Genomic DNA, 15,000 nt, shown 5'->3' on the forward strand with positions numbered 1-15,000 from the left:
GAGACTTTGCTCACAGAGAAGTCAAGTCTAACATAACACATCTGATGGGCAAGGCACACGCCTTACTGGCTGGTAGCACACCTACAGAGGAGCAGGGAGCTATGCTAAGCAGGCAACAGAAAAGTCATGTATGTGTCTCATACACTGGGACCGGTAGTAATACTGGCTCTAAGACCATTAGACAGTAGTCTATTCATCATTACGTCCAACAATAACAAGACACTAAGCAAATGAGAAATGCTGTATGGCATAAAGACGCATTATATAACACAAGCTCCAGGCAGGCACACAATTATCAAGATATATATTGAGTCTCAGGAACTGTGCTACAGTTATTAACCTCTGTGGTGCAAATGGTTAGCGCGTTCGGTTGTTAACAGAAAGGTTGGTGGTTCAAGCCCACCCAGGGAAGTATCCTTTTTGCCGGCATGAAACACTTTAATGAAACACAGATACGTACCTCTGCTCTCTCCTGCTTAAGACCCTTTATCTGAACATTTCAATCCTCTGCGTTCTCTCTGCACCTGCAGTCAATTTCATAATTAGGATAGAAAACAAAAGGCCTAGCCCTGTAATACAATTGTAGGCATATGAGGAGGGGAAAATAAGTCAAAAGGCCATCAGCATTTGTTGATCTGGCTTGAAGGCTGTAAGTGTAAGGACCTTGTGGCGCAACGGTAGCGCGTCTGACTCCAGATCAGAAGGTTGCGTGGTCAAATCACATCGGGGTCACTGCTTACCATTTTATTCCCCACTGAGTTCATATATTTCCTTTCGAAAACAAAGTCAAAGGAACGCAGCCTTGCATTGGCCGGGAATCGAACCCGGGCCTCCCGCGTGGCAGGCGAGAATTCTACCACTGAACCACCAATGCTTCACATGGGGAGTTCACAGGCATAGCTCTGTCCAAGACAGTGATCAGGTGCACACACTTAAATTGTACACAGATGAACAAAGTGTGCGCAGCAGACATGACAACGCCAAAGTTTCACATGATGATGGCTTATATAAGACAAGCTCCAGGCAGGCACATACATATCAAGATATATATTGAGTCTAAGGAAAGATGCTGTAGTCACTCGTCTCTGTGGCGCAATCGGTTAGCGCGTTCGGCTGTTAACCGAAAGGTTGGTGGTTCAAGCCCACCCAGGGACGTATTATTTTGCCTGAATGAAACACTTGAATGGAAAACAGATACATACCTTTGCTCTCTCCTGCTGGACACCCTTTCCCTGAATATTTCAATTCTCTGCGTTCTCTCGGCACCTGCAGTCAATTAAATAATTAGGATAGAAAACAAAAGGTCAAGCTCTGTAATACAACTGTAGGCATATGAGGAGGGGAAAATAAGTCAAAAGGCCCACATCATTTGTTGATCTGGCTCCGAAAGCTGTAAGTGTAAGGACCTCGTGGCGCAACGGTAGCGCGTCTGACTCCAGATCAGAAGGTTGCGTGTTCAAATCACGTCGGGGTCACTGCTTACCATTTTATTCCCCACTGAGGTCATATATTTCCTTTCGAAAACAAAGTCAAAAGAAAGCAGTCTTGCATTGGCCAGGAATCTAACCCGGGCCTCCCGCGTGGCAGGCGAGAATTCTACCACTGAACCACCAATGCTTCACATGGGTTGTTCACAGGCAGAGCTCTGCCCAAGACAGTGATCAGGTGCACACACTTAAATTGTACACATATGAACAAAGTGTGCGCAGCAGACATGATAACGCCAACGTTTCACATGAAGATGGCAAGAATCAGATGCAGGAGACTATAACTATGAATGTCTTTGCATTTGCTGAGGTCACTGGCTTGGGACTAGAGTTGTGTTTATCAGGGCATGATGGCAGGCTGCTCCCGACAAAAGTGGTTCACAGAATGCACCTGCCAGATCACCAGCACTATTGTGTTTCAGATTATCTCACTGAACTCTCCTCCTGGAAAATCCTTCCCACTGGCTTTCCCAGATTCTGTGTCCTCCCCTAAATGCTGGGGTGAAACGGGCAGAGTTCTGCGCCCTGCGTCCCTTTACGCGTCCCTAACGCGCTCCCAACGCGGCCTACAGCCCTGGTCGGGCACAGCCCTGGTCGGGCTTAGATCACTGGAGCCTTTTGTGACCAAGAACTCCGGAAGCCTAGGGTCAGGCCTGTTGCACAGGCATATTGTGCCTTGCCAATCCAGGATTGTTGTGTTTCAGGGCCTAGCCATCAATACTCCTGGGATTTCTTTCCCTGAGAACCCTCTTGTCCCTGTCCTCCCACAAGCCCCAGCTTTTATGTAAAATAAAGTGTGCACCATGGGCCTTCCCCTATTTGCTCTCTCCCCAATCTCTTTCTCCAAAGCTGAGCTCTGAAGGTAAATGTATCTATCTGAGTGAGGGGCTAGGGAGGGCCTTTCCCAGCAGTCTTACAAGTCAAGAGTTCAGAGAAAGCACCTGCTATGGGAGGGAGACTTTGCTCACAGAGAAGTCAAGTCTAACATAACACATCTGATGGGCAAGGCACACGCCTTACTGGCTGGTAGCACACCTACAGAGGAGCAGGGAGCTATGCTAAGCAGGCAACAGAAAAGTCATGTATGTGTCTCATACACTGGGACCGGTAGTAATACTGGCTCTAAGACCATTAGACAGTAGTCTATTCATCATTACGTCCAACAATAACAAGACACTAAGCAAATGAGAAATGCTGTATGGCATAAAGACGCATTATATAACACAAGCTCCAGGCAGGCACACAATTATCAAGATATATATTGAGTCTCAGGAACTGTGCTACAGTTATTAACCTCTGTGGTGCAAATGGTTAGCGCGTTCGGTTGTTAACAGAAAGGTTGGTGGTTCAAGCCCACCCAGGGAAGTATCCTTTTTGCCGGCATGAAACACTTTAATGAAACACAGATACGTACCTCTGCTCTCTCCTGCTTAAGACCCTTTATCTGAACATTTCAATCCTCTGCGTTCTCTCTGCACCTGCAGTCAATTTCATAATTAGGATAGAAAACAAAAGGCCTAGCCCTGTAATACAACTGTAGGCATATGAGGAGGGGAAAATAAGTCAAAAGGCCATCAGCATTTGTTGATCTGGCTTGAAGGCTGTAAGTGTAAGGACCTTGTGGCGCAACGGTAGCGCGTCTGACTCCAGATCAGAAGGTTGCGTGGTCAAATCACGTCGGGGTCACTGCTTACCATTTTATTCCCCACTGAGTTCATATATTTCCTTTCGAAAACAAAGTCAAAGGAACGCAGCCTTGCATTGGCCGGGAATCGAACCCGGGCCTCCCGCGTGGCAGGCGAGAATTCTACCACTGAACCACCAATGCTTCACATGGGGAGTTCACAGGCATAGCTCTGTCCAAGACAGTGATCAGGTGCACACACTTAAATTGTACACATATGAACAAAGTGTGCGCAGCAGACATGACAACGCCAAAGTTTCACATGATGATGGCTTATATAAGACAAGCTCCAGGCAGGCACATACATATCAAGATATATATTGAGTCTAAGGAAAGATGCTGTAGTCACTCGTCTCTGTGGCGCAATCGGTTAGCGCGTTCGGCTGTTAACTGAAAGGTTGGTGGTTCAAGCCCAACCAGGGACGTATTATTTTGCCTGAATGAAACACTTGAATGGAAAACAGATACATACCTTTGCTCTCTCCTGCTGGACACCCTTTCCCTGAATATTTCAATTCTCTGCGTTCTCTCGGCACCTGCAGTCAATTTCATAATTAGGATAGAAAACAAAAGGTCAAGCTCTGTAATACAACTGTAGGCATATGAGGAGGGGAAAATAAGTCAAAAGGCCCACAGCATTTGTTGATCTGGCTCTGAAAGCTGTAAGTGTAAGGACCTTGTGGCGCAACGGTAGCGCGTCTGACTCCAGATCAAAAGGTTGCGTGTTCAAATCACGTCGGGGTCACTGCTTACCATTTTATTCCCCACTGAGGTCATATATTTCCTTTCGAAAACAAAGTCAAAAGAAAGCAGTCTTGCATTGGCCGGGAATCGAACCCGGGCCTCCCGCGTGGCAGGCGAGAATTCTACCACTGAACCACCAATGCTTCACATGGGTTGTTCACAGGCAGAGCTCTGCCCAAGACAGTGATCAGGTGCACACACTTAAATTGTACACATATGAACAAAGTGTGCGCAGCAGACTTGATAACGCCAACGTTTCACATGAAGATGGCAAGAATCAGATGCAGGAGACTATAACTATGAATGTCTTTGCATTTGCTGAGGTCACTGGCTTGGGACTAGAGTTGTGTTTATCAGGGCATGATGGCAGGCTGCTCCCGACAAAAGTGGTTCACAGAATGCACCCGCCAGATCACCAGCACTATTGTGTTTCAGATTATCTCACTGAACTCTCCTCCTGGAAAATCCTTCCCACTGGCTTTCCCAGATTCTGTGTCCTCCCCTAAATGCTGGGGTGAAACGGGCAGAGTTCTGCGCCCTGCGTCCCTTTACGCGTCCCTAACGCGCTCCCAACGCGGCCTACAGCCCTGGTCGGGCACAGCCCTGGTCGGGCTTAGATCACTGGAGCCTTTTGTGACCAAGAACTCCGGAAGCCTAGGGTCAGGCCTGTTGCACAGGCATATTGTGCCTTGCCAATCCGGGATTGTTGTGTTTCAGGGCCTAGCCATCAATACTCCTGGGATTTCTTTCCCTGAGAACCCTCTTGTCCCTGTCCTCCCACAAGCCCCAGCTTTTATGTAAAATAAAGTGTGCACCATGGGCCTTCCCCTATTTGCTCTCTCCCCAATCTCTTTCTCCAAAGCTGAGCTCTGAAGGTAAATGTATCTATCTGAGTGAGGGGCTAGGGAGGGCCTTTCCCAGCAGTCTTACAAGTCAAGAGTTCAGAGAAAGCACCTGCTATGGGAGGGAGACTTTGCTCACAGAGAAGTCAAGTCTAACATAACACATCTGATGGGCAAGGCACACGCCTTACTGGCTGGTAGCACACCTACAGAGGAGCAGGGAGCTATGCTAAGCAGGCAACAGAAAAGTCATGTATGTGTCTCATACACTGGGACCGGTAGTAATACTGGCTCTAAGACCATTAGACAGTAGTCTATTCATCATTACGTCCAACAATAACAAGACACTAAGCAAATGAGAAATGCTGTATGGCATAAAGACGCATTATATAACACAAGCTCCAGGCAGGCACACAATTATCAAGATATATATTGAGTCTCAGGAACTGTGCTACAGTTATTAACCTCTGTGGTGCAAATGGTTAGCGCGTTCGGTTGGTAACAGAAAGGTTGGTGGTTCAAGCCCACCCAGGGAAGTATCCTTTTTGCCGGCATGAAACACTTTAATGAAACACAGATACGTACCTCTGCTCTCTCCTGCTTAAGACCCTTTATCTGAACATTTCAATCCTCTGCGTTCTCTCTGCACCTGCAGTCAATTTCATAATTAGGATAGAAAACAAAAGGCCTAGCCCTGTAATACAATTGTAGGCATATGAGGAGGGGAAAATAAGTCAAAAGGCCATCAGCATTTGTTGATCTGGCTTGAAGGCTGTAAGTGTAAGGACCTTGTGGCGCAACGGTAGCGCGTCTGACTCCAGATCAGAAGGTTGCGTGGTCAAATCACGTCGGGGTCACTGCTTACCATTTTATTCCCCACTGAGTTCATATATTTCCTTTCGAAAACAAAGTCAAAGGAACACAGCCTTGCATTGGCCGGGAATCGAACCCGGGCCTCCCGCGTGGCAGGCGAGAATTCTACCACTGAACCACCAATGCTTCACATGGGGAGTTCACAGGCATAGCTCTGTCCAAGACAGTGATCAGGTGCACACACTTAAATTGTACACAGATGAACAAAGTGTGCGCAGCAGACATGACAACGCCAAAGTTTCACATGATGATGGCTTATATAAGACAAGCTCCAGGCAGGCACATACATATCAAGATATATATTGAGTCTAAGGAAAGATGCTGTAGTCACTCGTCTCTGTGGCGCAATCGGTTAGCGCGTTCGGCTGTTAACCGAAAGGTTGGTGGTTCAAGCCCACCCAGGGACGTATTATTTTGCCTGAATGAAACACTTGAATGGAAAACAGATACATACCTTTGCTCTCTCCTGCTGGACACCCTTTCCCTGAATATTTCAATTCTCTGCGTTCTCTCGGCACCTGCAGTCAATTAAATAATTAGGATAGAAAACAAAAGGTCAAGCTCTGTAATACAACTGTAGGCATATGAGGAGGGGAAAATAAGTCAAAAGGCCCACATCATTTGTTGATCTGGCTCCGAAAGCTGTAAGTGTAAGGACCTCGTGGCGCAACGGTAGCGCGTCTGACTCCAGATCAGAAGGTTGCGTGTTCAAATCACGTCGGGGTCACTGCTTACCATTTTATTCCCCACTGAGGTCATATATTTCCTTTCGAAAACAAAGTCAAAAGAAAGCAGTCTTGCATTGGCCAGGAATCTAACCCGGGCCTCCCGCGTGGCAGGCGAGAATTCTACCACTGAACCACCAATGCTTCACATGGGTTGTTCACAGGCAGAGCTCTGCCCAAGACAGTGATCAGGTGCACACACTTAAATTGTACACATATGAACAAAGTGTGCGCAGCAGATATGATAACGCCAACGTTTCACATGAAGATGGCAAGAATCAGATGCAGGAGACTATAACTATGAATGTCTTTGCATTTGCTGAGGTCACTGGCTTGGGACTAGAGTTGTGTTTATCAGGGCATGATGGCAGGCTGCTCCCGACAAAAGTGGTTCACAGAATGCACCCGCCAGATCACCAGCACTATTGTGTTTCAGATTATCTCACTGAACTCTCCTCCTGGAAAATCCTTCCCACTGGCTTTCCCAGATTCTGTGTCCTCCCCTAAATGCTGGGGTGAAACGGGCAGAGTTCTGCGCCCTGCGTCCCTTTACGCGTCCCTAACGCGCTCCCAACGCGGCCTACAGCCCTGGTCGGGCACAGCCCTGGTCGGGCTTAGATCACTGGAGCCTTTTGTGACCAAGAACTCCGGAAGCCTAGGGTCAGGCCTGTTGCACAGGCATATTGTGCCTTGCCAATCCGGGATTGTTGTGTTTCAGGGCCTAGCCATCAATACTCCTGGGATTTCTTTCCCTGAGAACCCTCTTGTCCCTGTCCTCCCACAAGCCCCAGCTTTTATGTAAAATAAAGTGTGCACCATGGGCCTTCCCCTATTTGCTCTCTCCCCAATCTCTTTCTCCAAAGCTGAGCTCTGAAGGTAAATGTATCTATCTGAGTGAGGGGCTAGGGAGGGCCTTTCCCAGCAGTCTTACAAGTCAAGAGTTCAGAGAAAGCACCTGCTATGGGAGGGAGACTTTGCTCACAGAGAAGTCAAGTCTAACATAACACATCTGATGGGCAAGGCACACGCCTTACTGGCTGGTAGCACACCTACAGAGGAGCAGGGAGCTATGCTAAGCAGGCAACAGAAAAGTCATGTATGTGTCTCATACACTGGGACCGGTAGTAATACTGGCTCTAAGACCATTAGACAGTAGTCTATTCATCATTACGTCCAACAATAACAAGACACTAAGCAAATGAGAAATGCTGTATGGCATAAAGACGCATTATATAACACAAGCTCCAGGCAGGCACACAATTATCAAGATATATATTGAGTCTCAGGAACTGTGCTACAGTTATTAACCTCTGTGGTGCAAATGGTTAGCGCGTTCGGTTGGTAACAGAAAGGTTGGTGGTTCAAGCCCACCCAGGGAAGTATCCTTTTTGCCGGCATGAAACACTTTAATGAAACACAGATACGTACCTCTGCTCTCTCCTGCTTAAGACCCTTTATCTGAACATTTCAATCCTCTGCGTTCTCTCTGCACCTGCAGTCAATTTCATAATTAGGATAGAAAACAAAAGGCCTAGCCCTGTAATACAATTGTAGGCATATGAGGAGGGGAAAATAAGTCAAAAGGCCATCAGCATTTGTTGATCTGGCTTGAAGGCTGTAAGTGTAAGGACCTTGTGGCGCAACGGTAGCGCGTCTGACTCCAGATCAGAAGGTTGCGTGGTCAAATCACGTCGGGGTCACTGCTTACCATTTTATTCCCCACTGAGTTCATATATTTCCTTTCGAAAACAAAGTCAAAGGAACGCAGCCTTGCATTGGCCGGGAATCGAACCCGGGCCTCCCGCGTGGCAGGCGAGAATTCTACCACTGAACCACCAATGCTTCACATGGGGAGTTCACAGGCATAGCTCTGTCCAAGACAGTGATCAGGTGCACACACTTAAATTGTACACAGATGAACAAAGTGTGCGCAGCAGACATGACAACGCCAAAGTTTCACATGATGATGGCTTATATAAGACAAGCTCCAGGCAGGCACATACATATCAAGATATATATTGAGTCTAAGGAAAGATGCTGTAGTCACTCGTCTCTGTGGCGCGATCGGTTAGCGCGTTCGGCTGTTAACCGAAAGGTTGGTGGTTCAAGCCCACCCAGGGACGTATTATTTTGCCTGAATGAAACACTTGAATGGAAAACAGATACATACCTTTGCTCTCTCCTGCTGGACACCCTTTCCCTGAATATTTCAATTCTCTGCGTTCTCTCGGCACCTGCAGTCAATTAAATAATTAGGATAGAAAACAAAAGGTCAAGCTCTGTAATACAACTGTAGGCATATGAGGAGGGGAAAATAAGTCAAAAGGCCCACATCATTTGTTGATCTGGCTCCGAAAGCTGTAAGTGTAAGGACCTCGTGGCGCAACGGTAGCGCGTCTGACTCCAGATCAGAAGGTTGCGTGTTCAAATCACGTCGGGGTCACTGCTTACCATTTTATTCCCCACTGAGGTCATATATTTCCTTTCGAAAACAAAGTCAAAAGAAAGCAGTCTTGCATTGGCCAGGAATCTAACCCGGGCCTCCCGCGTGGCAGGCGAGAATTCTACCACTGAACCACCAATGCTTCACATGGGTTGTTCACAGGCAGAGCTCTGCCCAAGACAGTGATCAGGTGCACACACTTAAATTGTACACATATGAACAAAGTGTGCGCAGCAGATATGATAACGCCAACGTTTCACATGAAGATGGCAAGAATCAGATGCAGGAGACTATAACTATGAATGTCTTTGCATTTGCTGAGGTCACTGGCTTGGGACTAGAGTTGTGTTTATCAGGGCATGATGGCAGGCTGCTCCCGACAAAAGTGGTTCACAGAATGCACCCGCCAGATCACCAGCACTATTGTGTTTCAGATTATCTCACTGAACTCTCCTCCTGGAAAATCCTTCCCACTGGCTTTCCCAGATTCTGTGTCCTCCCCTAAATGCTGGGGTGAAACGGGCAGAGTTCTGCGCCCTGCGTCCCTTTACGCGTCCCTAACGCGCTCCCAACGCGGCCTACAGCCCTGGTCGGGCACAGCCCTGGTCGGGCTTAGATCACTGGAGCCTTTTGTGACCAAGAACTCCGGAAGCCTAGGGTCAGGCCTGTTGCACAGGCATATTGTGCCTTGCCAATCCGGGATTGTTGTGTTTCAGGGCCTAGCCATCAATACTCCTGGGATTTCTTTCCCTGAGAACCCTCTTGTCCCTGTCCTCCCACAAGCCCCAGCTTTTATGTAAAATAAAGTGTGCACCATGGGCCTTCCCCTATTTGCTCTCTCCCCAATCTCTTTCTCCAAAGCTGAGCTCTGAAGGTAAATGTATCTATCTGAGTGAGGGGCTAGGGAGGGCCTTTCCCAGCAGTCTTACAAGTCAAGAGTTCAGAGAAAGCACCTGCTATGGGAGGGAGACTTTGCTCACAGAGAAGTCAAGTCTAACATAACACATCTGATGGGCAAGGCACACGCCTTACTGGCTGGTAGCACACCTACAGAGGAGCAGGGAGCTATGCTAAGCAGGCAACAGAAAAGTCATGTATGTGTCTCATACACTGGGACCGGTAGTAATACTGGCTCTAAGACCATTAGACAGTAGTCTATTCATCATTACGTCCAACAATAACAAGACACTAAGCAAATGAGAAATGCTGTATGGCATAAAGACGCATTATATAACACAAGCTCCAGGCAGGCACACAATTATCAAGATATATATTGAGTCTCAGGAACTGTGCTACAGTTATTAACCTCTGTGGTGCAAATGGTTAGCGCGTTCGGTTGTTAACAGAAAGGTTGGTGGTTCAAGCCCACCCAGGGAAGTATCCTTTTTGCCGGCATGAAACACTTTAATGAAACACAGATACGTACCTCTGCTCTCTCCTGCTTAAGACCCTTTATCTGAACATTTCAATCCTCTGCGTTCTCTCTGCACCTGCAGTCAATTTCATAATTAGGATAGAAAACAAAAGGCCTAGCCCTGTAATACAACTGTAGGCATATGAGGAGGGGAAAATAAGTCAAAAGGCCATCAGCATTTGTTGATCTGGCAGGAAGGCTGTAAGTGTAAGGACATTGTGGCGCAACGGTAGCGCGTCTGACTCCAGATCAGAAGGTTGCGTGGTCAAATCACGTCGGGGTCACTGCTTACCATTTTATTCCCCACTGAGTTCATATATTTCCTTTCGAAAACAAAGTCAAAGGAACGCAGCCTTGCATTGGCCGGGAATCGAACCCTGGCCTCCCGCGTGGCAGGCGAGAATTCTACCACTGAACCACCAATGCTTCACATGGGGAGTTCACAGGCATAGCTCTGTCCAAGACAGTGATCAGGTGCACACACTTAAATTGTACACATATGAACAAAGTGTGCGCAGCAGACATGACAACGCCAAAGTTTCACATGATGATGGCTTATATAAGACAAGCTCCAGGCAGGCACATACATATCAAGATATATATTGAGTCTAAGGAAAGATGCTGTAGTCACTCGTCTCTGTGGCGCAATCGGTTAGCGCGTTCGGCTGTTAACCGAAAGGTTGGTGGTTCAAGCCCACCCAGGGACGTATTATTTTGCCTGAATGAAACACTTGAATGGAAAACAGATACATACCTTTGCTCTCTCCTGCTGGACACCCTTTCCCTGAATATTTCAATTCTCTGCGTTCTCTCGGCACCTGCAGTCAATTTCATAATTAGGATAGAAAACAAAAGGTCAAGCTCTGTAATACAACTGTAGGCATATGAGGAGGGGAAAATAAGTCAAAAGGCCCACAGCATTTGTTGATCTGGCTCCGAAAGCTGTAAGTGTAAGGACCTCGTGGCGCAACGGTAGCGCGTCTGACTCCAGATCAGAAGGTTGCGTGTTCAAATCACGTCGGGGTCACTGCTTACCATTTTATTCCCCACTGAGGTCATATATTTCCTTTCGAAAACAAAGTCAAAAGAAAGCAGTCTTGCATTGGCTGGGAATCGAACCCAGGCCTCCCGCGTGGCAGGCGAGAATTCTACCACTGAACCACCAATGCTTCACATGGGTTGTTCACAGGCAGAGCTCTGCCCAAGACAGTGATCAGGTGCACACACTTAAATTGTACACATATGAACAAAGTGTGCGCAGCAGACATGATAACGCCAACGTTTCACATGAAGATGGCAAGAATCAGATGCAGGAGACTATAACTATGAATGTCTTTGCATTTGCTGAGGTCACTGGCTTGGGACTAGAGTTGTGTTTATCAGGGCATGATGGCAGGCTGCTCCCGACAAAAGTGGTTCACAGAATGCACCCGCCAGATCACCAGCACTATTGTGTTTCAGATTATCTCACTGAACTCTCCTCCTGGAAAATCCTTCCCACTGGCTTTCCCAGATTCTGTGTCCTCCCCTAAATGCTGGGGTGAAACGGGCAGAGTTCTGCGCCCTGCGTCCCTTTACACGTCCCTAACGCGCTCCCAACGCGGCCTACAGCCCTGGTCGGGCACAGCCCTGGTCGGGCTTAGATCACTGGAGCCTTTTGTGACCAAGAACTCCGGAAGCCTAGGGTCAGGCCTGTTGCACAGGCATATTGTGCCTTGCCAATCCGGGATTGTTGTGTTTCAGGGCCTAGCCATCAATACTCCTGGGATTTCTTTCCCTGAGAACCCTCTTGTCCCTGTCCTCCCACAAGCCCCAGCTTTTATGTAAAATAAAGTGTGCACCATGGGCCTTCCCCTATTTGCTCTCTCCCCAATCTCTTTCTCCAAAGCTGAGCTCTGAAGGTAAATGTATCTATCTGAGTGAGGGGCTAGGGAGGGCCTTTCCCAGCAGTCTTACAAGTCAAGAGTTCAGAGAAAGCACCTGCTATGGGAGGGAGACTTTGCTCACAGAGAAGTCAAGTCTAACATAACACATCTGATGGGCAAGGCACACGCCTTACTGGCTGGTAGCACACCTACAGAGGAGCAGGGAGCTATGCTAAGCAGGCAACAGAAAAGTCATGTATGTGTCTCATACACTGGGATCGGTAGTAATACTGGCTCTAAGACCATTAGACAGTAGTCTATTCATCATTACGTCCAACAATAACAAGACACTAAGCAAATGAGAAATGCTGTATGGCATAAAGACGCATTATATAACACAAGCTCCAGGCAGGCACACAATTATCAAGATATATATTGAGTCTCAGGAACTGTGCTACAGTTATTAACCTCTGTGGTGCAAATGGTTAGCGCGTTCGGTTGGTAACAGAAAGGTTGGTGGTTCAAGCCCACCCAGGGAAGTATCCTTTTTGCCGGCATGAAACACTTTAATGAAACACAGATACGTACCTCTGCTCTCTCCTGCTTAAGACCCTTTATCTGAACATTTCAATCCTCTGCGTTCTCTCTGCACCTGCAGTCAATTTCATAATTAGGATAGAAAACAAAAGGCCTAGCCCTGTAATACAACTGTAGGCATATGAGGAGGGGAAAATAAGTCAAAAGGCCATCAGCATTTGTTGATCTGGCTTGAAGGCTGTAAGTGTAAGGACCTTGTGGCACAACGGTAGCGCGTCTGACTCCAGATCAGAAGGTTGCGTGGTCAAATCACGTCGGGGTCACTGCTTACCATTTTATTCCCCACTGAGTTCATATATTTCCTTTCGAAAACAAAGTCAAAGGAACGCAGCCTTGCATTGGCCGGGAATCGATCCCGGGCCTCCCGCGTGGCAGGCGAGAATTCTACCACTGAACCACCAATGCTTCACATGGGGAGTTCACAGGCATAGCTCTGTCCAAGACAGTGATCAGGTGCACACACTTAAATTGTACACATATGAACAAAGTGTGCGCAGCAGACATGACAACGCCAAAGTTTCACATGATGATGGCTTATATAAGACAAGCTCCAGGCAGGCACATACATATCAAGATATATATTGAGTCTAAGGAAAGATGCTGTAGTCACTCGTCTCTGTGGCGCAATCGGTTAGCGCGTTCGGCTGTTAACCGAAAGGTTGGTGGTTCAAGCCCACCCAGGGACGTATTATTTTGCCTGAATGAAACACTTGAATGGAAAACAGATACATACCTTTGCTCTCTCCTGCTGGACACCCTTTCCCTGAATATTTCAATTCTCTGCGTTCTCCCGGCACCTGCAGTCAATTTCATAATTAGGATAGAAAACAAAAGGTCAAGCTCTGTAATACAACTGTAGGCATATGAGGAGGGGAAAATAAGTCAAAAGGCCCACAGCATTTGTTGATCTGGCTCCGAAAGCTGTAAGTGTAAGGACCTCGTGGCGCAACGGTAGCGCGTCTGACTCCAGATCAGAAGGTTGCGTGTTCAAATCACGTCGGGGTCACTGCTTACCATTTTATTCCCCACTGAGGTCATATATTTCCTTTCGAAAACAAAGTCAAAAGAAAGCAGTCTTGCATTGGCTGGGAATCGAACCCGGGCCTCCCGCGTGGCAGGCGAGAATTCTACCACTGAACCACCAATGCTTCACATGGGTCGTTCACAGGCAGAGCTCTGCCCAAGACAGTGATCAGGTGCACACACTGAAATTGTACACATATGAACAAAGTGTGCGCAGCAGACATGATAACGCCAACGTTTCACATGAAGATGGCAAGAATCAGATGCAGGAGACTATAACTATGAATGTCTTTGCATTTGCTGAGGTCACTGGCTTGGGACTAGAGTTGTGTTTATCAGGGCATGATGGCAGGCTGCTCCCGACAAAAGTGGTTCACAGAATGCACCCGCCAGATCACCAGCACTATTGTGTTTCAGATTATCTCACTGAACTCTCCTCCTGGAAAATCCTTCCCACTGGCTTTCCCAGATTCTGTGTCCTCCCCTAAATGCTGGGGTGAAACGGGCAGAGTTCTGCACCCTGCGTCCCTTTACGCGTCCCTAACGCGCTCCCAACGCGGCCTACAGCCCTGGTCGGGCACAGCCCTGGTCGGGCTTAGATCACTGGAGCCTTTTGTGACCAAGAACTCCGGAAGCCTAGGGTCAGGCCTGTTGCACAGGCATATTGTGCCTTGCCAATCCGGGATTGTTGTGTTTCAGGGCCTAGCCATCAATACTCCTGGGATTTCTTTCCCTGAGAACGCTCTTGTCCCTGTCCTCCCACAAGCCCCAGCTTTTATGTAAAATAAAGTGTGCACCATGGGCCTTCCCCTATTTGCTCTCTCCCCAATCTCTTTCTCCAAAGCTGAGCTCTGAAGGTAAATGTATCTATCTGAGTGAGGGGCTAGGGAGGGCCTTTCCCAGCAGTCTTACAAGTCAAGAGTTCAGAGAAAGCACCTGCTATGGGAGGGAGACTTTGCTCACAGAGAAGTCAAGTCTAACATAACACATCTGATGGGCAAGGCACACGCCTTACTGGCTGGTAGCACACCTACAGAGGAGCAGGGAGCTATGCTAAGCAGGCAACAGAAAAGTCATGTATGTGTCTCATACACTGGGACCGGTAGTAATACTGGCTCTAAGACCATTAGACAGTAGTCTATTCATCATTACGTCCAACAATAACAAGACACTAAGCAAATGAGAAATGCTGTATGGCATAAAGACGCATTATATAACACAAGCTCCAGGCAGGCACACAATTATCAAGATATATATTGAGTCTCAGGAACTGTGCTACAGTTATTAACCTCTGTGGTGCAAA

The 15,000-nt window shown here is 47.5% G+C and overlaps 20 non-coding genes across 20 annotated transcripts; 12 read left to right on the plus strand and 8 right to left on the minus strand.

Moving 5' to 3' along the window:
- Nucleotides 1–803: 803 nt before the first annotated feature.
- TRNAG-GCC (transfer RNA glycine (anticodon GCC)) lies at nt 804–874 on the minus strand. The gene has a single exon. It is a non-coding gene; the product is annotated as a tRNA-Gly (tRNA).
- Nucleotides 875–1,081: 207 nt separating this feature from the next.
- TRNAN-GUU (transfer RNA asparagine (anticodon GUU)) lies at nt 1,082–1,155 on the plus strand. The gene has a single exon. It is a non-coding gene; the product is annotated as a tRNA-Asn (tRNA).
- A 248-nt stretch (nt 1,156–1,403) lies between these two features.
- On the plus strand, nt 1,404–1,475 carry TRNAW-CCA (transfer RNA tryptophan (anticodon CCA)). Its single transcript has one exon. It is a non-coding gene; the product is annotated as a tRNA-Trp (tRNA).
- A 1,769-nt stretch (nt 1,476–3,244) lies between these two features.
- On the minus strand, nt 3,245–3,315 carry TRNAG-GCC (transfer RNA glycine (anticodon GCC)). Its single transcript has one exon. It is a non-coding gene; the product is annotated as a tRNA-Gly (tRNA).
- A 207-nt stretch (nt 3,316–3,522) lies between these two features.
- Nucleotides 3,523–3,596, plus strand: TRNAN-GUU (transfer RNA asparagine (anticodon GUU)). The gene has a single exon. It is a non-coding gene; the product is annotated as a tRNA-Asn (tRNA).
- A 248-nt stretch (nt 3,597–3,844) lies between these two features.
- Nucleotides 3,845–3,916, plus strand: TRNAW-CCA (transfer RNA tryptophan (anticodon CCA)). Its single transcript has one exon. It is a non-coding gene; the product is annotated as a tRNA-Trp (tRNA).
- A 71-nt stretch (nt 3,917–3,987) lies between these two features.
- TRNAG-GCC (transfer RNA glycine (anticodon GCC)) lies at nt 3,988–4,058 on the minus strand. Its single transcript has one exon. It is a non-coding gene; the product is annotated as a tRNA-Gly (tRNA).
- Nucleotides 4,059–5,685: 1,627 nt separating this feature from the next.
- Nucleotides 5,686–5,756, minus strand: TRNAG-GCC (transfer RNA glycine (anticodon GCC)). The gene has a single exon. It is a non-coding gene; the product is annotated as a tRNA-Gly (tRNA).
- A 207-nt stretch (nt 5,757–5,963) lies between these two features.
- On the plus strand, nt 5,964–6,037 carry TRNAN-GUU (transfer RNA asparagine (anticodon GUU)). The gene has a single exon. It is a non-coding gene; the product is annotated as a tRNA-Asn (tRNA).
- Nucleotides 6,038–6,285: 248 nt separating this feature from the next.
- Nucleotides 6,286–6,357, plus strand: TRNAW-CCA (transfer RNA tryptophan (anticodon CCA)). Its single transcript has one exon. It is a non-coding gene; the product is annotated as a tRNA-Trp (tRNA).
- Nucleotides 6,358–8,126: 1,769 nt separating this feature from the next.
- Nucleotides 8,127–8,197, minus strand: TRNAG-GCC (transfer RNA glycine (anticodon GCC)). The gene has a single exon. It is a non-coding gene; the product is annotated as a tRNA-Gly (tRNA).
- Nucleotides 8,198–8,404: 207 nt separating this feature from the next.
- On the plus strand, nt 8,405–8,478 carry TRNAN-GUU (transfer RNA asparagine (anticodon GUU)). The gene has a single exon. It is a non-coding gene; the product is annotated as a tRNA-Asn (tRNA).
- A 248-nt stretch (nt 8,479–8,726) lies between these two features.
- On the plus strand, nt 8,727–8,798 carry TRNAW-CCA (transfer RNA tryptophan (anticodon CCA)). Its single transcript has one exon. It is a non-coding gene; the product is annotated as a tRNA-Trp (tRNA).
- Nucleotides 8,799–10,567: 1,769 nt separating this feature from the next.
- On the minus strand, nt 10,568–10,638 carry TRNAG-GCC (transfer RNA glycine (anticodon GCC)). Its single transcript has one exon. It is a non-coding gene; the product is annotated as a tRNA-Gly (tRNA).
- Nucleotides 10,639–10,845: 207 nt separating this feature from the next.
- Nucleotides 10,846–10,919, plus strand: TRNAN-GUU (transfer RNA asparagine (anticodon GUU)). The gene has a single exon. It is a non-coding gene; the product is annotated as a tRNA-Asn (tRNA).
- A 248-nt stretch (nt 10,920–11,167) lies between these two features.
- On the plus strand, nt 11,168–11,239 carry TRNAW-CCA (transfer RNA tryptophan (anticodon CCA)). The gene has a single exon. It is a non-coding gene; the product is annotated as a tRNA-Trp (tRNA).
- A 71-nt stretch (nt 11,240–11,310) lies between these two features.
- Nucleotides 11,311–11,381, minus strand: TRNAG-GCC (transfer RNA glycine (anticodon GCC)). Its single transcript has one exon. It is a non-coding gene; the product is annotated as a tRNA-Gly (tRNA).
- Nucleotides 11,382–13,008: 1,627 nt separating this feature from the next.
- On the minus strand, nt 13,009–13,079 carry TRNAG-GCC (transfer RNA glycine (anticodon GCC)). The gene has a single exon. It is a non-coding gene; the product is annotated as a tRNA-Gly (tRNA).
- Nucleotides 13,080–13,286: 207 nt separating this feature from the next.
- Nucleotides 13,287–13,360, plus strand: TRNAN-GUU (transfer RNA asparagine (anticodon GUU)). Its single transcript has one exon. It is a non-coding gene; the product is annotated as a tRNA-Asn (tRNA).
- A 248-nt stretch (nt 13,361–13,608) lies between these two features.
- Nucleotides 13,609–13,680, plus strand: TRNAW-CCA (transfer RNA tryptophan (anticodon CCA)). The gene has a single exon. It is a non-coding gene; the product is annotated as a tRNA-Trp (tRNA).
- The last annotated feature ends 1,320 nt before the right edge of the window (nt 13,681–15,000 follow it).

Source organism: Lissotriton helveticus, chromosome 1_2, assembly GCF_964261635.1.
Source record: "Lissotriton helveticus chromosome 1_2, aLisHel1.1, whole genome shotgun sequence".
NCBI classification, from domain to species: domain Eukaryota; kingdom Metazoa; phylum Chordata; class Amphibia; order Caudata; family Salamandridae; genus Lissotriton; species Lissotriton helveticus.